Source organism: Bos indicus x Bos taurus, chromosome 29 (assembly GCF_003369695.1).
Source record: "Bos indicus x Bos taurus breed Angus x Brahman F1 hybrid chromosome 29, Bos_hybrid_MaternalHap_v2.0, whole genome shotgun sequence".
NCBI classification, from domain to species: domain Eukaryota; kingdom Metazoa; phylum Chordata; class Mammalia; order Artiodactyla; family Bovidae; genus Bos; species Bos indicus x Bos taurus.
The window spans coordinates 21,664,857-21,686,625 of record NC_040104.1 but is presented as its reverse complement, the minus strand read 5'-3'; the positions used below and the strand labels follow the sequence as shown (position 1 = coordinate 21,686,625).

At 43.1% G+C, this 21,769-nt stretch overlaps 1 protein-coding gene across 3 annotated transcripts in view; it reads right to left on the bottom strand.

Annotated features, from left to right (window-relative positions):
- Positions 1-13,402, bottom strand: part of CDON (cell adhesion associated, oncogene regulated) — a 98,984-nt gene extending 85,582 nt beyond the window's left edge. The window contains exons 1-2 of one of the 3 annotated variants that reach the window (XR_003509454.1): positions 13,146-13,340; positions 11,266-11,396 (exon numbers count right to left, since the gene is read on the bottom strand). The gene's annotated coding sequence lies outside the window, so the exon portion shown is untranslated. Of the gene's footprint in view, positions 1-9,749; positions 9,955-11,265; positions 11,397-13,145 lie in introns of those variants that run through there. The other 2 variants (XM_027532734.1, XM_027532735.1) reach the window with 2 other exon arrangements.
- Positions 13,403-21,769: the final 8,367 nt, after the last annotated feature.

Here is a 21,769-nt window from a genome sequence, read left to right as displayed (position 1 = left end):
CCCCGACAGATAAAACTACAGTACATTACAGACTTGGCTGATACTGGGCAGTTGGAGATCTGAACAAGTATTCATTCTTGCTCTGTTTTTGTCCTTTCAAAAAAAAAAACTTACAGACAAGCTTCATCAATCATTAAGAGGGCCTGGTTCTGATATTATATGAGTTCTGTCAACCTTAATCAAATCGCTTGCCAGATCGTAGATAAGTAATGACTTGCTTAGGTTAAGCAAGGCCAGAGTCTTCCTTCTGTAGTATATACAGCTCCAGAGTGAAAATAAACAGCCTCACACCTCAAACTAGGAGCTGGACTCTGTGCTCTTATAACTCAGCTTCTCTCCAGCCCAGGAGGAGGGGCAAGATTTGCCTTTAAGTTACCTATTTTTCTTTCTTTCCTTCTCCATTTGGTCATCAAAACTTTTAAACTATCTCATTAAACTAGTTTGATCTACAATGAAAGAACACAAGTAAGGTATCCTTAAATGCTGTAGCATTAACATTTGTTTTAGCCAATATTATACAATGATATGGGGCTTCCCTGGTGGCTCAGATGGTAGAGAATCTGCCTGCAGTGCAGGAGACCTGGGTTTGATCCCTGGGTGGGGAAGATCTCCTGGAGAAGGGAATAGCTACTCAGTCCAGTATTCTTGCCTGGAGAATGCCAAGGACAAAGGAGCCTGGCGGGCTATAGTCCATGAGGCTGCAAAAGAGTCTGACACGGCTGAGTGACTAACACTTTCACTTTCTTTCATACAATGATATAAAACAGAAAAGAAATAGCTAATAATTGGGAGGCAGGCTCAAGCTGCTGCTGCTGCTAAGTCACTTCAGTTGTGTCCGACTCTGTGCGACCCCATAGACGGCAGCCCACCAGGCTCCTCTGTCCCTGGGATTCTCCAGGCAAGAACACTGGAGTGGGTTGCCATTTCCTCCTCCAATGCATGAAAGTGAAAAGTGAAAGTGAAGTTGCTCAGTTGTGTCCAACTCCTAGCGACCCATGGACTGCAGCCTACCAGGCTCCTCCATCCATGGGATTTTCCAGGCAAGAGTACTGGAGTGGGGTGCCATTGCCTTCTCCAGCAGGCTCAAGAGGGAGGGTATATATATATATTTATGACTGATTCAAATTATGACTGATTCAAACTATTATAAAGCAGAAACCAATATGATATGGTAAAGCAATTAACCTCCAATTTTAAATAAATTAAAAAAGAAAAGAAATAGTTAATGATTGACAAAAGAAATATGAGAAGAATCACTTAAAGTTACAAAGTTTGTATTCATTTTCTAACATATCCAAGAAACAGAAAATAAGATTAAGCACTGACCTCATCTGTCATGCTCAGAACACAGGGGTACCGTGGAACAAATGTTAAGAAAAAGAGCATTCAATTTGATTTGATATTTATTTCACAAGCAAAAATGTATATGTAAAATGAGATTTATTTCTAAAAGCCCCCTTTGCTATTTTCCTTACTGGGCATGTAACTGGATAGGGCTTTCAAACTTCATTTTCAGCTGGAATATACCATTAAAGAATTTCTAAGAATCCAGGTACCTGGCTCTAAAAAAATGTGTTGGAAAATAAGGATCCCTGTTGCTGGTGGGGGGGGTTGGGACTGGGGTGGGGGGCGGCGTGGTGGTAATTAAAGACCTCTTTAAAGAGGAAAGAGCTTAAAAAAATACAAAACACCTGGGGGTCAATTTTACCTTGGGCAAAATTTACTTCACTATCTCAGTATCTTCCAATAGAATCTCGGATGCAGTTTGTGGTTTACAAATGTCAAAGACAAAAACAAAACAAGAAACTTCCTGGCAGTCAAATGTTTAGGACTCAGTACTTTCACTGCAGGGTGCCAGGGTTTGATCCTTGGGGGGGAAACTGAGATCTCATGAGTTACATGGCACAACCAAAAAATTAAAAAAAAAAACAAAAAACCTTAAAATTCAACTATTTCATTCTATTCCTAATCATACAAACGTGCACTTATAATCTAAATTAAGCTTAAAAACAAAGACCCCAGTTTCAAATAATCTCCTCTTCCAACATTAGAGATATTTTAACCCAACTTTGAACTACATTAAAAACTCCTGTGTGTGAAACCAATGCTCAATCTTTATTTTCCTCATGACTTCCCTTCTTATGAAAACTTTACTATTTCATACATTATTGCAAACAGGAAAAAAAAAAAAAGCTTTTAAAACACTCTGCAAAGTACAAAGGACCCTATAGAATTATTTAAGAAATAACAACCATTAGAAATAGAGGGTAGGAGACAAATATCCTGTGAACAGAATGAAAAGAATCACAGGATAGGCGTCTAACTGAACTAGCAATTCCTCAGCACGCAGCTGCGTGAGCACAGGGGGGTCCCGGTTCCACCCAACCTGTCTGCGCATGCAGTGTCAGGACCGTCTTTCGCTCCCCAATCCTCTGGAAGCATCATTCTGATAAGTCTGCAGGGCACTCATTCAATCAAGGCCCCTGGCTTAACCAAAGCAATACTTTGCTCCTTTGTCACCACACTGCTTATTATTAAATTGCCCAAGTATTTCTGTAGTACAAATCCCTCTAGATGATTCAGGCACAAAAGATGCTAGTATTTCTCAGTGAATTAGAAAGAACTTTTAAAGCAAATGGGGACTGTTTGTCTAGGAAATGGCAAGTGAATGGATTCTTTCTCCAAAAAACTCACATTTCAACATGAAGGGGGGAAAAAAATCTTAATTGCACAAATGAAAAACTCAGAACTCAGTCTCTCATTCTTGATTGTTGAAGCCCTCAGGAGTTTAGTATGTGGTGTCTGTTAATTTGATTCCATGCCCAGCTGACATCTACAGTCACAACTCATTAAGTATTCAGTATATGTGTACAACACCGAGCTGAGAAAACATGGATCTGATCAAGGGCTGTCTTTGTTCTACAGGGTCAATTGTTTCCCTATCTTTTTCCTAATAATCTGCCTATCTGGAGGAGAAAATCTTCAAATAAGTAAAACCTTGACAATTTTTCTTTAAAACAATTTCTACTGTTACTTTCCTGTGGGTAGGGTACAACCTGGACTTACTAAGCTCATATTTAGAAACTCACTTTGGGAGTTAGCTACAAGACCTTATTAACATTAACAAGATGTATTCAGTCAAATCCCTGAGCTAAAATTTATTTGATGCTGCAAAAAAAAGATTGTCAAATCTCTGCACAAGCTTTATTGTTTATGATTTAAAATCCCACCGTGGCTGCAGTCACAGTGACAAAATTAAAATTATTTTAAGGCCTAACCACGGTGACAACAGCTCTTTTAAAATACATCCTCGAACACAAAAGGATAACAGATAATGACAATTTCATTGGCTAACCTAATAGGAGACCACAGTTAACAACCCATCTTAGAATGATTCAAAATTGGCTTTAGTCGCCATGAGGCTAAAAAAAAAAAAAACTTTGGCTCTAAAGTGTATGAAGAAAATTCTATGAAAGGCGTTTATATGGATCTACAGTCAAAACATGAATAACTTAATAACTAGAGCTTGGAATTAGGGATTCAGAGTAGAAGTTTGATCTGTTTTCGTTTTACTCTCAAAAAGGACTTGACCATAGTAAAGGAAGTGTGTCTAATATTCAACAAATAGAAATCAAAAGAACTGATTTAGAGGTCAGGCCCAATTCTAATCAGATTATAATATGACTTGAAAATATGTTCTTCAAGAGGAGTAAAAATGCAGAATTAGGTCTAAAATCTAACCCATCCATACTATAATCCTTCTTATTGTAAAACAAAATGTGTAATTTCATTTTGGAAGACCATCTAAGACTTAATGGAAGAAACAATAAAATTACCTGGTTTAAAAAAGTGATCAGGAATAGGAGAACCCACATGGTAATTTATGGATACAACACAATGGTAAGACCAGTGTGGTTCTACTTGGGTGTTTTAATAATCTATTAAGAAACATAAAACTATTTTCCCAGGATTCAGCAGTCCCAAGATCTACTGGAACAACTGTTCAGATGCATGGAAACCAATTTGAAATCCTGGTGCATCAGTTGTCATTAAATCATGGCAATATCTAAAAGCCTAATTAGCCTAATTTCAAGAGTGAACAGGGTAACACAGGCAGGAGGAAACACTAGATTCAAACAACGTCATTTTATTGGTGTTTACTGGAATAAACAGCACTTGTCTGACACAATCCCACTCATAGTCACATTTAGACATTCCCCCTCATATGACCATTTCAACAGCTAATTATCAAACTTTCAATATATTGAAAGCTATGTAACATCAATAATGAAGCTTAACTTCACTTCATAGAGGAGGATTCTTCATACCTAATCTCATAAGTTCACACTCACCAACCTAGGAGGAAGTTTAAACCACTGAAACAGAGGTGAGTGAAAAACAGCATATCCGTTCCAGCTGAAGCTATGTTCACTCCTTCTTATTGCCTGTTATTCATTGTGCTATTTTGTTGCACACATGCCCTGAGGCTAAAACCATGAAAATAATCCAAAATAAATGGGCAAGAAAAATCTTATCCCTAGCTTATGATGCTATTTCTCTTTTTATTGGAATACAAGAGGCTGCCAAGTTCTGATGTCACTACAGTAATTTCATGGCCTGATAAAAGTAGTATTTTATCCATTAGACATTCGTCCCCTTTGCCAATTTCACCTCCAACCAGGCAGTGTATGCAATTACTCACTGAACAGATTTCAAATGATAGTAAAAGAGAAAATACTAATTACTGTTATTCTGATACCTAAAAAGCCAGTAACTGTTAGAAATTTCCCTGGCAAGAGACAGAAAGCAGAATGTACTTTTTAGTGCCAGAAATCCAGGAAAACTCCTCTAATACTATGTATTTAAAAAAAAGACAATATCTGACATCAGCTCTCTGGGCACAAAACAACAGCACAGAACAAAATTAAACATCTTAAATACGTAAAATGTTTGACAAGCATTCCAGTGATAATGTGATGATAGAAGTCCTAATATCTTTAACATTTTTTTTTTAAATCCTAAGCTTTCTTTTAATTACACACTTCTGCCCTTAAAAATCCAGTGAGATCAGTGACTCTGCATGTCCCTGGGATTTCCCAGACAAGAATACTGGAGTGGGTTGACATTTCCTCCTCCAGGGTATCTTCCTGACACAGGTATCGAATCCTCTTGTGTCTCCTGCATTGGCAGGCAGGTTCTTTACCACTGAACCATCTGGGAAGCCTCGTAATTCTCTGTAGGAGTGAGTCAGTTACTTGGCCAGTGGTGAAGCTTCAAGTAAACTCAGGTGCGTACCTACCTAAAAAGGTAGCAGATATTTGTAAAGTGTTCTCATTTCTGCTAATGATATGCTTAGAATACTGGAAAGGGCCCCGTTTTCTCTTTAAGTAAAAAAGAATATTTGACATTTACTTGTTATTGATAAACTAAATTACATTTAAAGTGAAAGGGTCAAGAAGAAGAGGCAGTCCTCAACTTTAAACTAGAGCTGGTTTGAGAAACTTTATTTATCCAATGGTTGTTTGGAACTCTACACATTTTTTTCCCTCCAAAATTATGTACAGTTGCCCCCGCCTCTTATCCACAGGGGATACATTCCAAGGCCCCTAGTGAATGTCTGAAGCTGTGGATAGTACTAAACCCTATTTATACTGTGTTTTTTCCTATACATACATATCTATGATAAAGCTGAATGTATAAATTAGGCACAGTAAGAGATTAACAATAGAGCAATTTTAACAATATGGTATAATAAAAGTTATATGAATGTGGTCTCTCGCTCTCAAAATATTGCACTATTATGAATACTGCTCTTATGATGATGATGGTAGGAGGTGACCAAGTGCCCAACTGGATGTGATGAAGTGAGGTGAGTAACAGGCATTGTGATGCAGAATTAGGCTAGTACATATCGTCAGAAGGACGATCACCAGCTCCTGATAAGCCTGGTCACCCAGGCGTGACGAAGTGAATGGCTGGATGTCAGCGGCAGGACAATACTGAAGGTCTGGGGATCTTGGGTGGCAGCGGTGGGGGGAAAGTATTTCATTACACTACTGAGAACAGCACACAACTTGCAACTTATGAATCATTTATTTCTGGAACTTTCCATGTAATATTTTTGGACTGTGATTGATCCCAGGGAAATGAAACTGCAGCAAGTGATCCCTGGGGTAAGGGGGAACTATTGAATGTGATGGTTAAGTAGCACAGCCCCCTCAGGAGAGCCTGTCTCATGGGCTCATACTGAAAAGGCCTTTGGGGGTCATGAGGTCCCAACTCTCACCCAAGGGAAAGATTTCTTCTGCAGCATCTTTTGCAAACACCACTATAACACGTCTAGCAACAAGGAGCTCACGCCCTTTAACAGAGCATTTTCTGTCCTGAGGCAGCTTTAGTTGTCAACAGTTCTTCTTTTGAAAAAAATCTGCATCTTTTGAGTGCCCCCTCTGGGACAAAAGATGAATCATATATCACTATTTCAACTCTCCCCACCCCCAGTGAAATCTTGGCTGCTGGGGTTCTGATTTAAGAGAAAAGGGGACCACTTGCCCCCTGTAGTCCAAAGGAACCCATCCTGTACATGGCTGTATGTGAAGATGGACCTGGTGTCAAGGAGCTATGAAAAAGAAGATTTAATAAAATTACAAACGTTGAAAAAGACAATGTCTCCAGAGAGAGAGAAGTGGCTTGTATCCCAGCAGAACACCCAGAAAATGCTTCATCAACATTTCCAAGAGCAGAAACACACACTATTAACCTCAGCTGCAGCCCCTTCCAAAATTTAAAAACAAAAAACACGCTTCTGATTCATCCATATCATCTGGTATTCTTATTTCACTGTTTGGTGAAATCAATTTTACTTATTTTGTAATAGGGAATTCCAACAATACCAATAGAAATTCCAAACATATAGGCAGAGACTGACAGCAACTGTTCAGAACGTTAGTGACTAAAATTCTTCTTCCTGAATCAACTGTGGGGTCCCATTCTTCAAAATTTTCCTGCAGTATAACAATATCCTTGCTCCATTTTCTTCCATTATGGGTGGATTTTTCTCCCCGCCCCCGCTCCCCCGCAAGAATCCACTGTGTTGCTTTGCTTTCTCCTAAGAGAATATGATGCTAATGCTGAGCTAGTTATTGCTTTCCTTGAATGCACCATGCTAAGTATTGACTTTGACATTAAATCCTAAGCATGAACATTATCAGCTACCTTAGATGGTCCTTATTTTGAGGCTCCCTCTCTCCCTTTCTAAACACACACACAAGTGAAGGCAGTTATCAAAGGATTTGGTTCATGGAACTGTCACTGAAGGTGACGGAACCTTCAACCCAACTTCATGTACAAACGTAAGTTCTTTCTAAGATAGTGACTAGGACCTCATTTTCTAATGACTGAGGAAGAGATGTTATTTTCTTGTTTTCCCAATAACCACATACCTAATGTGCCAATAAAATGAACTACTATGAATTTCAAAATAGGCAAAAGATGCTAAAACAATTTGAAAAGCATGAATTCCTACCATACACAGTAACAGAGATGGCTCTCAGACATAAGGAACAGTGCAAGAAACCAGATATAAAGAATACTTATCATGTGAGTCTATTTTTATAAAGTTCAGGAACAGGCAAAACTCACGTATGGTTGAGACTAGTCAAAATAGCTGTCCTCGGCTGGGGGCGGCAGCGAAGTCCATGAAGGGGCACCAGGGCGCCTTCCAAGATGAAGAAGTGTTCTACATCTTGATCTGGGTAACGGTTACCACACATGTGCATATATAAAACTTCATCTGGCTGTTCGCTCAGTATACATTAACTGTACACTTGTGTACATTTTCCTATTATACCTCAAAGGGGGGGGATGCAACATTGTTTCCAAGTGCCTTTTAAGTCTCAATTGCAAAATGAAGAGAACTGTAGCATACTGAAATTAGAGCAGTTCCATGTGCCCCCACTATTACTAACGTCAGAGAATTCCTCATTGTTTAATCTTCAAAAGAAATCACTTCTGGATCAAAGTAACAGACTAATGTGTACAGGAGGAGTTACCTAAAATAGCAGCTAACATTCATAGAGGTCTTACTATATGCCAAGTGCTTTACTTTCAGAATCTCACGTAATCCACAAAACAATGCAGTTACTACCATTATTAGCCCCATTTTAGGGATGAGGAAGTCAAGGCTTAGATCGAAATCACCTTCCCAACTCATACAAATAAAAAGAGATGAGCTAATCTATGACAAGAATGGCTGAAAAGCAAGCTGTATGTCAGTTTCTTAATTCTGTTTACACAAGAGCAATATAAAAATATTGTAACCAAATGTAAGCAGAATATGTCTCAGTTCAGTAACATAACCTGTGTGTTTTCCCCCCTCTCAAGTAGTAAGGAACTGTACAGTTTCCTAAGTCGATGGTTAAAAGCACAGCACTGGTTCTCAAGAACTTAAGTCCTGACTCACATTCCAACTGACAGGTAGCAAAACAAAATCTGCTTTGGGATAGTTTTATTATCTCTGGCCATCAAAATACACCACACAGCAAAGTTCCTGAACAACTGTGAACAGAGAGGGGCCCAATGCTAACTTTAGTATTTACTCCCATTCATCCCAGAGTCTTTTCAATCTGGCCGTACTAGTAGACGGAGAAGGCAATGGCACCCCACTCCAGTACTCTTGCCTGGAAAATCCCATGGACGGAGGAGCCTGGTAGGCTGCAGTCCATGGGGTGGCTAAGAGTTGGACACGACTGAGCGACTTCACTTTCTCTTTTCACTTTCATGCACTGGAGAAGGAAATGGCAACCCACTCCAGTGTTCTTGCCTGGAGAATCCCAGGGACGGGGAAGCCTGGTGGGCTGCCGTCTATGGGGTCGCACAGAGTCGGACACGACTGAATCGACTTAGCCTAGCATACTAGTAGAATGCAAGCCCAGGAAGAAGGTAGAAAAAAAAGTTAAACATATTCTCTAAAAGACTTCTTTATTTTTTAAACGCTTAGTGTTAAACATTTAGGAGGCTCTAGTAGAGGACTACACAGGAATTGGATGGAGAGATCTGTGACACACAAGATTTTAATCAGAAACAAAATCTATCAAATAGGCTACTGCTCTCTGCTCTAGTTGAAAGCTACAAACACTGGAATTCACACTCATTTTTAACTATTCTTGGAAGATGAAAATCAATTAAGTAGAACGTCCAAGATTCAGAACTGCTCTTCCTTGAAAAACACACGAGAAACAAACCAGGCTCATAGTCTGAAGAGCGTCTGTATTCAAAAATCATTCAGGGGCAGGGGAAGAAGGGTGGGGTGAGGGCTGGGGTGGGGTGGAGTGGAGAGACATGCTGATGTTTCTCAAAAATTTTGCTCCAAAGATTTTACAGAATATTTGATAGATATATTTTCATTTATTTGTGGCCGCTGGCAAGTGTGCAAAGCGATGTCTTAAAAAATCCTAGCAGAGAGAAATTTTTCAAAAGACAACAGAAGAGACAGACATACCCTGCACGAAGGTAAATTCTGCGATAATGTTACAAAAACACAATAAAAGTCATATAAAAACAACACAGCAAACTTAAATATGCCTATTCAAACAAGCATTTCATCTCTGCAAAACACTCTGCTTCACAGAAAAGTCTGATTCTGCTCTTGGCTGAAAAGTTATTAAAACAATAAAGCGGCCCTTACAGGCGAGACCGAACTGTACCATGATTTTCCATAGTTATCAAAAGATCATTCACAGAAAACTTACCAGGTCTGCAACGTGTATATGCTTGTGCTTCGGAGGGAAAGCAGAAAAGTGACTTTCTGTACTTACAGTGGCGTGCACTTCAGGATAAAGACGCATCACCACAGTCGTGCTGCTAAGAAAGTCCTGGCCAGCAATCTGCCTATGGGTTGGGCTCTTCTCGTACAAGATAAGCTGTTAAGTCCTGCCTTGATTTTAGATCCACTAACATATGGAGTCTTCTAATGTAGCCTCTCTCCGTCCCCACGCCCACCACCACCCGCCCCCCCATCACCACTCGGCTCCCCTCCCTCTCCACACACACACATACACACATACAAAAAAGGCACTGCAGGGCAGAAATTCCTCAGGTGCTCGCTAATGGAATTCCCAGGGTCTTGGAGCCGCTTCGGGGATCAAGAGATCTCATCGCCCCTGCTGGGGTAAGGAGCAGCAAGTCTGTTCCATTTAATCAAATACAGAATGAATTTTCAGCTCTATTCACTAGCTTGTCTCCAGGGCTCTCAAAAGGCACCAGGCAGCTAGAATCACACACATGTGGCTCTTTTAGGCAAGTATAATTAGTTTGATTTTAAAAAGCCACATTAATAATATCACCTCAGGACCATTATTCAGGGGACAGATGACAATGATACTGTATGTTTTAAGCCTGACAATGGGGGGAAAGAGCACAGACAATGAGGGAGAACTTGAAGGATTAAAAAAAAACCAACAAACCAGTTTTTCATTTAATTGTAATCCAATATATTTAAAGTGAAATTAAATATATCCCATATACTATCTCTTCATTGTAATTGAAGAGAGTCAAGCTCTCCTTTCTGTTCTCCTGAAAAATGAGTCAGTACCACATATACAACATTTATAAATGGAGTGCTTATAAATCAATGAAATGTTTATGTATAATATAATATTTAAAATACAAACAATAAAGCATTCTCTAATTCAAGTTAATAAAATTTCTTGAAAAAAAGCACCCATCAAAACCCACATTAAATCAAGTCCTTCAGAGCAATCTGTTTACCAACCAGACTCCAAATTTCCTTTCTAATCTAATTAGTTTCTATTAAGTAGTAAGATCATATGTCTATAGAGACTATCCCTAGACGTCAAGGCTTCTCTTCTGATGTGTTGCCTTAGCTCCACTCTTACACAGTAGAAATGCTAACCACAAGGCAATAGCTAATGTAACAATGTGTTAACAAATAACAAATTTTTCACTTAATGGTTTTAAATTTCTGATCTCCAGCCTGATTTTGCTACAATAAGGCTTAATTCTTGAGATCATTTTTCCAGTATTTTACTTAAAAACAGTACCGATTCACTTACAAACAGTACCTAAAAATCTTACAGATTTTTTAGTCCAAAGGTCTGCATAAGAAACATTTCTAAAGAAGCAACATTATACTTCAACTTCCATTTTGACAAAACCATTAATGAAATTATCTAGAAAGTCGCGAAAGCATAAGGGCAAAAGTGGGAAAAGAAAAAGAAAGCATGAGAACTAGTCAACAAGTTTTACCTGAAATTCTTTGAGCCCAGCCCTATGGCAGAAGTTCTTACTCCAACATAAAGATTCCTCTTACAGATGGGACGGTGGGGAGTGTCCTATCTTAAAATGAACTTAATTCCTTCCATGCACAGGCAAGCCACCTGCAAAGAAGACAAGTAACACTGATTTAGAAGCCAACCTACACAAGGTAGATCTGTACGCTCCAATCTGTACGCTCCAAGTCCTAAGGGTTCTCTGTGCTTCCTGGCTGGAGGGTCAGAGCTGTTTAAGTACTTTCCACAGAAGAGGAGGCTGATGAGAACCATGGCAATCAATCAAGGCGTCCCAAGTGAGTTACTACACAAACAATAGCACAGTACCTCTAGTAACTGATTTTCCTGGTTGACTAAACTATTCAAACAAAGACAGATTTCCCAAATACTATATCCCAGTTTTTGCATGAAAGTTAAACAATATACACATGTGTGCGTCTGTGCACGCGTGTGCGTGCGTGCGTGTTTTACAGAAATATAAATGTTTCTGCTCCACACGCTGCCAAACACACACCCAGGGCACGTCTTTACGAAATGAAACAGGTTTTCTCCATCCTTCTCATATAACTTAGAGTATGAGGCAGTTTATTTCCACATGTGCAAAACAGAAACTACAGTATTTGGTGCCTCTCTGGGTTCCTAAGAATGCTTTCTAGTTAAGCACTCATTTAAATTTTCCAGAAATTTTCTAGAGGTCGCTTTCATCTTGTCCTAAAAGTTGAACTACTCCCACATTCTCAGCTAAAATAGACTACTCCCCAAAAAATGAGCTATAAAATGTAATAGACTGTTTAGAATTATACTGAGAATAAACCCATTTCATGCTCCAGCCCCCTCCGACCCTCTCCTACCAGACACTGTCCACTAGGTATGCCAAGAGTCAGCTGGAAAGTCTGCGGCTTGTGGCATCAGTGAGGCAAGGAAGGAGAATTGGCCTTGTTCACCTTTACTGGCCACTGGCCTGAGACTGTATCTCATGTTTCCTTTTAGTCCAGTCTTCTGTTTCTCAAGGTGTCTGATTTAAGGACACAGAGGTTAATGAGGTTCCCTCAATTCTAGATGCCAACTTGGAAGGCAGCCTGCCCTTCAGGCACCTGCCACCCTCTGGAGTCTGAGCTGGGAAAAACAGGCATTCTGGAGAAATCTCTTTTTGGAGAGCCTTCCACCTGATTTGGTGGGCTGGGGAGAACAATGAAGGGAAGGGCGAGAGAGGCTCTCTAGCCCCTCGGTGATTTATTACTGAAATTCCTAGATGTGGAGAGAATGCAACAAAGGTCTGGAAGCTGCAGAGTGAAATAAATAGCGGGCTGTAATGTATTTAGCAAATGATAATGCAATCCACAGAATGCTTTACAGAGGAGAAGGAAAAAATACGCTCCCTGGGGCTGGGAAGTCACTGAGTCTGTGAAGGCAGAGAAAGATACATTGTGCAGGAAATTTCTCTTGATTCTCCCTACACATAAATCACTGTCTCTCTCGGGCGCTCCGCTGGGATGGAGGTTGAGAGGCGAGAGATCCGGCTCCCTTGGGAAAACGTGCCCGGCGCCCCCTGCACCCCGCTATGCTTCATCTCACCTGCCCCAGCGGATCATTGTCAAAGAGATTGTATCGTGTCACTGACACCTCACCCCGCCTCCTCCACGAGGTGGCTCAGAGTCCCCAGGACCGGGAACCTAGGAGCTCCCCGCTGCGCATCCTTCAGTTACCCTTTCCAGACCCCGAACGCAGCCTGGACCCCCAGCCCTCCCAGGCAGCCCGCTCCCCCGGACCTCCAGCTCCCAAGCCTCGTGGCGCCCAAGCCCGGTGTCCCCAGGCCACCCCTCCCGCCCACACTTAGGTGCGACCCCACCCCCGCACCTCTCAGCGGGGCTGGCTAAGCCCCCAGACCTCCTGCGCGGCAGCCGGCTCCGAAAGCCACCCCCAGGTCATCCCCCGCGCGCTGGCGGCGGCTACGGCGGCGGCGGCGGCTGCGATCCGAACGGGCCCCTCCATGCACCGGGCAGGGCAGCGGGAGGGCGTGGCACCTCTCACGCCGGGGCGGGGGGCGCGGGGGCGGGCGGCGCGGGGTCCCGATCTCCTCGCACCAAGCCGCGCGAGCCGGGCACCCGGGACTCAGGGGAGGGGAGGCGGGGGTGGGTGGGCGGAGTCACCGGGGCGCGCCCCCGCGGCCGCGCTCCTCCCCGCCAAGGCGCGCGGGCGCGTCACCCGGCGGGCGCCGCGCCAGCGAACAGCACGCGAGGAGCGGGAGGAGGGAACCGGGCCGCGGAGGCCGCAGCTCCCCGCCGGCCCGCGCCCCGCCAGAGGGTGCGCGCGCAGCCTGCCAGATCAGCGGCGGGGGGACGGGCCATACCAACGAGCTGGGGGGAGGGGGTGCGCTCCGGGCAGGCCCTTCTCCTTGTCCCCCTCTTGCTTACCCTACAAGGTAGCCCCCCCAGGAAAGAAGAGAACAGTCTCTGCTTTGGTTTAGGATGGGGAAGGATGAGTTGCCTTAGCAATTCTCGGAGTTTCCCATAATGCCTGCACTCCCTTTCCCCTCACCTTTACTTCCCCGGGAGAGGCGGCCTTTGGGGCGGTCCACTACTGGGCTCGAGCACGAGCACTACTGGGTTACACGGGCCCCGGTTTCCCCGCCCAGGCCCCGCCCCTCATCCCTCCACCTAAGCCGTCTGCGGAGCCAGCCAGTCCATCTCTTCTCTTGGCTCGTACCTAGTGTCTGCCTTATGGCTCCGGCTTCCCGCCGCTTTTGGTTCCTTCGCCTTTGCCCCACGTTTAGTATTTAGATTCTTAGGCGGTGAATTTTCCTCGGATTCACCGCTTCTCTCGCTCTGCCTTCACATATACGTAGGCAGGTAACAAAACTTCCTAGAGACTAGGAGAGGCTCAGCGTCGCCTCGTGCAACCACCTCGGCCTTTGGCCCCAGAGTCTTCCCAACTTGTCCTTTGGACGTGCCCCAAGTGATCTGATTTCACTGAACTTCAGTTGTTCAAACAGAAAAGAAAATAATTTCTACTGTATTTAAAGGTTGCTGTGAAGCATAAGTATGATACTTAGTGGAAAGCACCTGCCACAGCATGGGCATTCGAGGATTGTGACCTCTATATAATAATAATAATAATAGCAGTTAATTTTTTTACCATCGTCGTCCCTTACTATTTAACTACAAAAAAGAGCTCTAATGATACTTGGAGTTCAAAAACACTCAGTTCTGAACATCAGGAGAAATATGACATTCCTAACCTTCCATGGGATCGCAGAGTCAGACATGACTGAACAACTTTCACTTCACTACCTTCTTAACTGAATTTCACAAGCAAAGGCTATGAAAGTGTGGTGTTCAGACAGTTTAGTTTTTTGCTTTAGCTATATCCAGGGTCTTTATGAAAGCATCTGGTCCTAAGAAAGTCAGTAGAGGAGAGGGAAAAAAGAACTCTACTTCTTTGTTCTCTATTGTTTCATTTATGATTTTTTTCAATCAGTAAATAAGATGTCCTGTAAACAGTGAAGGTTTATTTGAACTGAGAGTTTTGTATGAATGAGATGGAAGTCCTGTAGGTTTCTTGCAGCACTCTGAGAATCCCATAGCAGTTTCTCTACAGGCTCTTGAGGGTTCTCTCCTGGAGCCTCATTGATTCTGGGCTCTCCCAAGACTCATAGTGCCCTTTGAATTATCACTATGCCTATTTGTGGCACTAGTGGTAAAGAACCCGCCTGCCAGTGCAAGAGATGTAAGAGAGGCAGGCTCAATTCACAGGGGCTTCAGTTCTTGGGTTGGGAAGATCCTCTGGAGGAAGACATGGCAACCCACTCCAGTATTCTTGCCTGGAGAATCTCATGGACAGTGGGCTACAGTCCATAGGGTTGCGAAGAGTCAGACATGACTGAAGCGACTCAGCACACACATATGGTATTGTTACTCTTAATCAGGCCTGGGAAATAATCATGATGTTTCTGGATGCTGATTACTCCCTTGCTACCTTACCTGTAAAGTGAATTCATTCCAGGGGCAAATTGTTTCCCATTAATGAATTGTTCACTTATTTGTTCACTTACAAATGTAAAGTAATATTTTACAAGTATTATCATTGAGCGCCTACTCTATGCCACTGCTAGGCAAAGAGATACATGGAGAAATAGGACCCAACACAAGCTTCAAAGAGCACACAATCTAACTGTGATACTGATCCATCAGTGGATAAGTATTTTGAAACATCTTCAGTGCAATGAACAAGCAAGGCGTGGGAGCACAGGGTCAGTGTAGCTAACCCAGTTTAGAGTTTGTGGAGAGTGGCTTGTCAAGAAAGGCTTCCCAAAAGATGTGACCCATGAACTAAGCCGTAAAGGACAATAGGGTTGGCCAGGTGCTGGTGAAGGAATGGGAGGGTGGTCTAGCAGAGGGAATGTTATGAATAAAGACAAGAAAGGAGGCTGCTCAAAGGAACTGCAAATACTCATTTGTGATTGAAGTGTGAGGGGTCGGGTAAGGACTGGTAAGGAAAGGAATTGCAGGAGGAAGCTAAGGCCAGATCACAGATGGCCATGCACGTCATGCCAAGCAGCTGAGACTCGATTCTATAAACTGTGGGAGTCAGTGCAGTGGGGAGTGTGATACGGGCAGATTTATGTTTAGAAAGATCACCAAGCAGCAGCTATAAGGACAGATTTAAGGGATCCACGCCTGAGATCAGACAATTTGGAAGCTTCCAAAGCACTCCAGGCTGTCCAGTTGGATCAACTGTCGAAAAGTGAAGAGAAAGGAAATTCCAGAAACAAGAGGAAATCTTGGCAGGATTTGGAACCTGATGACATGTGGAAGGTAAAAAAGAGAGAGGACTTGAGGATGATATCAGCCTTCTAGCTTGAGAAGTTGGTGACCTCTCTCTACACCCATGTACTCGGGAAGAGAACCATGCCCTGCGCGATAGATGGATTTTAGAGGAACAATGGTGTTTGATTTGGATACTTTTGAATTTGAGGTGTCCATGGACCTTCCAAGTAAAAGTGTCTATTAGATAGAAGAGTCCAAGCTGCAGGTTCTAGATTTGAAAGTCATCAACAAAGAGTAGTTTTTACACTATGAAAGTAGAGGTGAAGCCTCAGGAAGAATATGGAATCCTAGAAAACTGTGGCCAAGGATAGATCTCTAAAATTCTGATATCTAAAGCCTTCAATTATCCCGATGAATCTGGAGGGTGGGTTGCTTAGAGAACTCAAGGTGTAAGACTTGAAAAGGATGCTCGGGGAAGGTGATGGGGGGTTGGAATAGTCATTAGAAAAATGAGAGTTGAAAATTGAAAGTTGAAAAGCATTTATGGGATTGATGAGGGACAGTGAGGGCCTGGCTTAGATTGGAGATGGTGAATTTGTAGTGATGGAATCTACATGACTTTATCAAAATTCAACTGCTCAGGCATAAGGGGAAAGAAAGCACTAGACTGAACTAAATTTGGAGCTGTGCTGGAGGATGTGCACAAGGAGATTACTATGCAATATTTGTAAGAAAATAATTTAAATCATCAATCACAAAATCTGGTCTGTGAGCTGGAAAGAAATGACCAAACCCAAAAGTGCAGGTGTGTTATCACCTATCATAGGTTATCGTCCCTATGACGGTGAGAAGGGTATGGCAGGAACACCACTGGAGCCCCCTTGTCTATCCATGTCCTGTTCCAAGGCTTGGTTTTTCAGTTTATCCCCACTGGAGGCAACTCTCATGGCCAAGCTGGAGCACCTGGTGAGGGACCAGCTATGTCTCTTGTGATATATCAGAAAGCAGTGGCCAGGGTGGTAACATGTTCCCCCTCACTTGTCTCCAAATTTGCCTGTTTCATATACAAGGAAACGGAGGTAAAGAAAATGCAAGATCACCGAGTTAATGATATTCAAGCTGGGCTGAAAACTTGTGTTTGGCGGCATCCTGCTCATTTGGTATTTATCAAATGGTTATTTGTATTGTAACTTAAGATTGAAGGCAGGAGGAGAAAGGGACGACAGAGGATGAGATGGTTGGATGGCACCATTGACTCGATGGACATGAGTTTCAGCAAGCTCTAGGAGTTGGTGATGGACAGGGAAGCCTGGTGTACTTTCACACATTGATGGTAAGAATTAAAAATGGCACAGCCACCAGGGTAGAAAATCAGAAGACGTTTATAGAAATTCAGCATGCTGTCACCGTTTGATCCAGCAGTCCCAGCCTCTAAATCTATCCTACAGACTCTCCTACACGCGTGTGCAAGGCTGATGTGAACGTCATTCACTTCGGCCTTGCTCGTAACAAATTAAGAACAACTCGGGTGTTCATCATTAGACAAAACTCCAAAATTTGATATGAAAACAATACCTCCTTTTCCAGACTTAAATGAGATCACCTGCGTCAAATTCCTAGCACAGCACCTGATGCATAGTAGGATCTCAGAACATGGTGAGGACAGAAACAACACCCAATTGCAAGGGAGGCAGAAAGGCTTTAAGAAGGAAGGAGAATGTGACCTCAGCCTGGAGGCTGGGGAAGGCTCCAAGAGAAGTAGAGAAATGGGAAGGGTTCCCAACAAGGAGTGAGGGGCACAGGGAACAAAGCTGTGAGGGCAGAATGGAAAGAGGAAGGAAGGTTCTGGACAGCGAGTAGCCCGAGTAGCCCGGGGGATGAGAGCAGAGTGGTACTTAGGAGCAGTGGGAGGTGGACTTGTTGAGAGCAATCGGGCCCACAGGGGAAGGATTGAGGTCATAAGAGTAATTAACTTATATTTGTATTGTATCTTATGGTAGAAAATCAGACCTTACTGGTTGGATTTGGTACCAACCAAAATGAATGTTATGGGCCTCTCAAATATTCTTGGGCTGGAAATGACCTTATAAGGGACATCCCCGGTGGTCAAGTAAGAGTAATTAACTTATATTTGTATTGTATCTTATGGTAGAAAATCAGACCTTACTGGTTGGATTTGGTACCAACCAAAATGAATGTTATGGGCCTCCCAAATATTCTTGGGCTGGAAATGACCTTATAAGGGACATCCCCGGTGGTCAAGACTCTGTACTCCTAATGCAGGGGGCCTGGATTCAATCCCCAGTTAGGGAACTAGATCCCGAATGCCGCAACTAAGATCTGGTGCAGCCAAATAAATAAGTAAATACATAAATATCTTTTAAAAAAGAAGAAATGACTGATAGATGTGGCAAATGTCAGAGTGTCCCTCTTAAGCAAGAGTGGTCAGAGTTGGTCATCACCAAGCCGGCTCAGTCTGTTAAAGGTTTTCAAACCAAACAGTGATTTCACATGTTTTGATGTTCGTCATGGCTTTGGATTTTATTGGATCTTATTTACATAAGAAAAAACATTAACCAATTTAAAACTGAAAGAGGGAAGGGAAAATGACCATCTAAAAGTCAATTGGTTTAGGGCCTTTCTCTCTGCTAAAGGTTCCAAAGTTCAAAATAACAAGTAAATCCCACAAGAAGTTGGGCCCAGAGGGCTAAACAATAACAAAAGTCGCTTGTCTCCCTTTGGATGGTTTCCAAATTTATACAACAAAGTTCCCGTTAAATATGCAGGAAGTTCTGATTATTTATGATGTAATTTAATATTGACATGTTATTAAGGGAGCTGACCCTCCTCCAAGCCTTTGGAATTTCACATCTAATGACTGCAGGATAACTTCCCTACCAAAGCTCAGAGGTGGGTCATCAACAGTTTTCCTCTGTGAGATATTTTTTTTTTCTTCAAAAAGAAATTCCAAGAGGTTGACTGTACCCTCACTGTCTTGTACATTTCCTGAATGTGTGCAAGAGGATTTCACGGAGAGAGAGATTTCTATGGCCTTTTTAATGCTGAGCAGGCTAAGCTCCGGAGGCTCACGGCCTAAACCCATTACACACAGATCACCTAACGCTGTGACTGGGTTTGTGACGCCAGATTAATTTACCCACACACCAGGTCGGGAGAAAATGACTTTACGCATCTCCTTTGCACCAGCAAAGAATGTGGAGATCATTTTACAGGAAAGAGAAAGACAGGTCTGTAATGAAAGCTGGTGCAGCGTGTTTGCTCTTTATATGCACCAGCTTGCTTTAGACAGCCACAGTTCCTCATCAGTTATTTTATTTCTTAAATCAGCAGCAAAGAATGTTACAGAAACTGACTTGCCTCTCAGACAAATTACTTAGGCTTTGTGCGGCAGTTTTCTCATCTGTGAAACAGTAATAATGGTACCTGTTTCCTATGACTGTGGTGAGGATTAAATGAAATAATGCATACAAAGCAATGGGCTTTGAAATAATAAAAACATTATCAATAATTTAAAATAGCTACTATTATTACCTTTATCATCATGGTAAAAATCACTGTGAATTCTCCTCCCCCAGACCAGTTTTCTCTCTCTGCTTTATGTTTTTTTCTCTCTCTCTCTGCTTTCATTGTGAACAACTATCATGCGACATGAGCAGTGGAAGACTGAGCACATGTGAATTAATGATCTGTGTCCTGATGGTTCACGTTTTAGTAATAAGGATTATACTTGGTCTTCATATGAATAGCTATCCATGCTGCTGCTGCTGCTGCTAAGTCGCTTCAGTCGTGTCTGACTCTGTGCGACCCCATAGACGGCAGCCCACCAGACTCCTCCGTCCCTGGGATTCTCCAGGCAAGAACACTGGAGTGGGTTGCCATTTCCTTCTCCAATGCATGAAAGTGAAAAGTGAAAGTGAAGTCGCTCCATAAATGACATAAATTTAGAAGCCTGTTATGAGGATGAGATAAGCCTGGCACACGGCAAGCCTTCTATGGTGCTTGTTAACCAGATTAACACATACATACATAAAACGACAAGGCGAGCTCATGACTCATCATCCTTAGTCTTGCTCACACCCTACCTAACCAAGTGTTTTCTCTAGGTTGGTTAAAAGTATTTCCAGAGAGCCTCAGTGCTAACACGCCCCTCCTAACAGAGCTCCCTGAGTCCCTGGGTCTCCCTCTACCTCATGCCTTGTACTAGCCACCATGCTTCCCCGCGTCCCCTCTTCTGCGTCCTGTCCTCTCCCTTGACCACATGTTGACCAGGTCATTTACCAACTGCCTGCTCCCCGATACTGTCCGTCCCATCCTGGGAGTTCTGGGTACCACATTTTCCAGGAGGAATGGAAACTCTTTGTGAGTTTGGACAAATGTAAAATGACATATATCCACCACTATAACATTACATAGAATAGTTTCACTGCCCCCTCAAAATTCTCCATGAAAAAAAAAAAACTCTATGTTTCTGACTCTGCATCACCGTCTCAGCCTTACCACTTCCGTAAGGGCTACAGAGACCAGGGTCCGGGGCCCAGATAGGAAGAAGACACCAGGGGAGGAGAGATGGGGACTCCGGCCACTTGGGACAGAGGTAGGAGCCTGGAGAAGCCCCCTTGAGTTTTGGATTCAGCCTTTACATTCATGCTTATGCCCAAAAGGGAGGGAAGCAAGTAGGAGAGAGCCACTGAGAGCTAGCTACCCCAGTGAGGGAGGTTTACGAGTGGTGGTGGGGAGGGAGAGCAATTTTCACTGTGTTCTTGCTCACTGTCCCTCGCCTCCCTGCACCAGAGACTGCCTTAGTTAATGAGGGAGTGGGATGGAGAAAGAGACAGATTTTCTCGACGTTTCTCCAAGCTGCCAATGTAAACTGGCCATGGGCTTCTCAGCGTGTTTTCAGGCTAATTCAATCTAAGGGGTCAATAACTGAGAGCAGCTTTGTAATTGGTTCTCCTGGGATCTCAAGCCATCACTCTATAGGAGCAGACTTCCAAGTGCTACAGCAGACACCCCTGGAGATATTTTGGCTTTGGAGGGGGGGTGTCTTCTGCCTCCTCCACCGCCGTTCAGATCACAGCACATGTTTGGATCTGTGCTGCCTACATTTAAGGCCAAACAGAGGAGCCTGGTGCGCTGCAGTCCATGGGGTTGCAAAGAGTCAGACACGACTGAGGGACTAAGCACACACACAGACACACACACACATACCCTTTCTCTGGGGGCTTCCCAAGTGGTGCCAGTGGTAAAGAACTCACCTGCCAATACAAGAGATGTAAGAGGCATGGGTTCGATCCCTGAGTCAGGAAGATCCCCTGGAGGTGGGTATGGCAACCTACTCCAATATTCTTGCCTAGAGAATCCCATGGACAGAACAGCCTGGCAGGCGACAATCCAAAGGGTCTCAAAAAAATCAGACAGGACTAAAGCAATTTAACACACACACACACATACACACATGCACCCTTTCTCCGCTTGCCCTATGGCCACTAATCTCCTGACCAGCAATGTGGGGACTGAAATTAGCAACCTCCATCCCCTACGTGGTCCCAGACTAGGTGCGGGCATGAGAAGACCTTTGGAAGAACCCATTCACAGGCTCTCTTGATGTCTCAGACTCCACCTGCATTCAGAAACGTCTCTTGGCCCATTCTCTTTGTATTCATTTCATGGATTTGTCAAAAGGCTCAACACTGA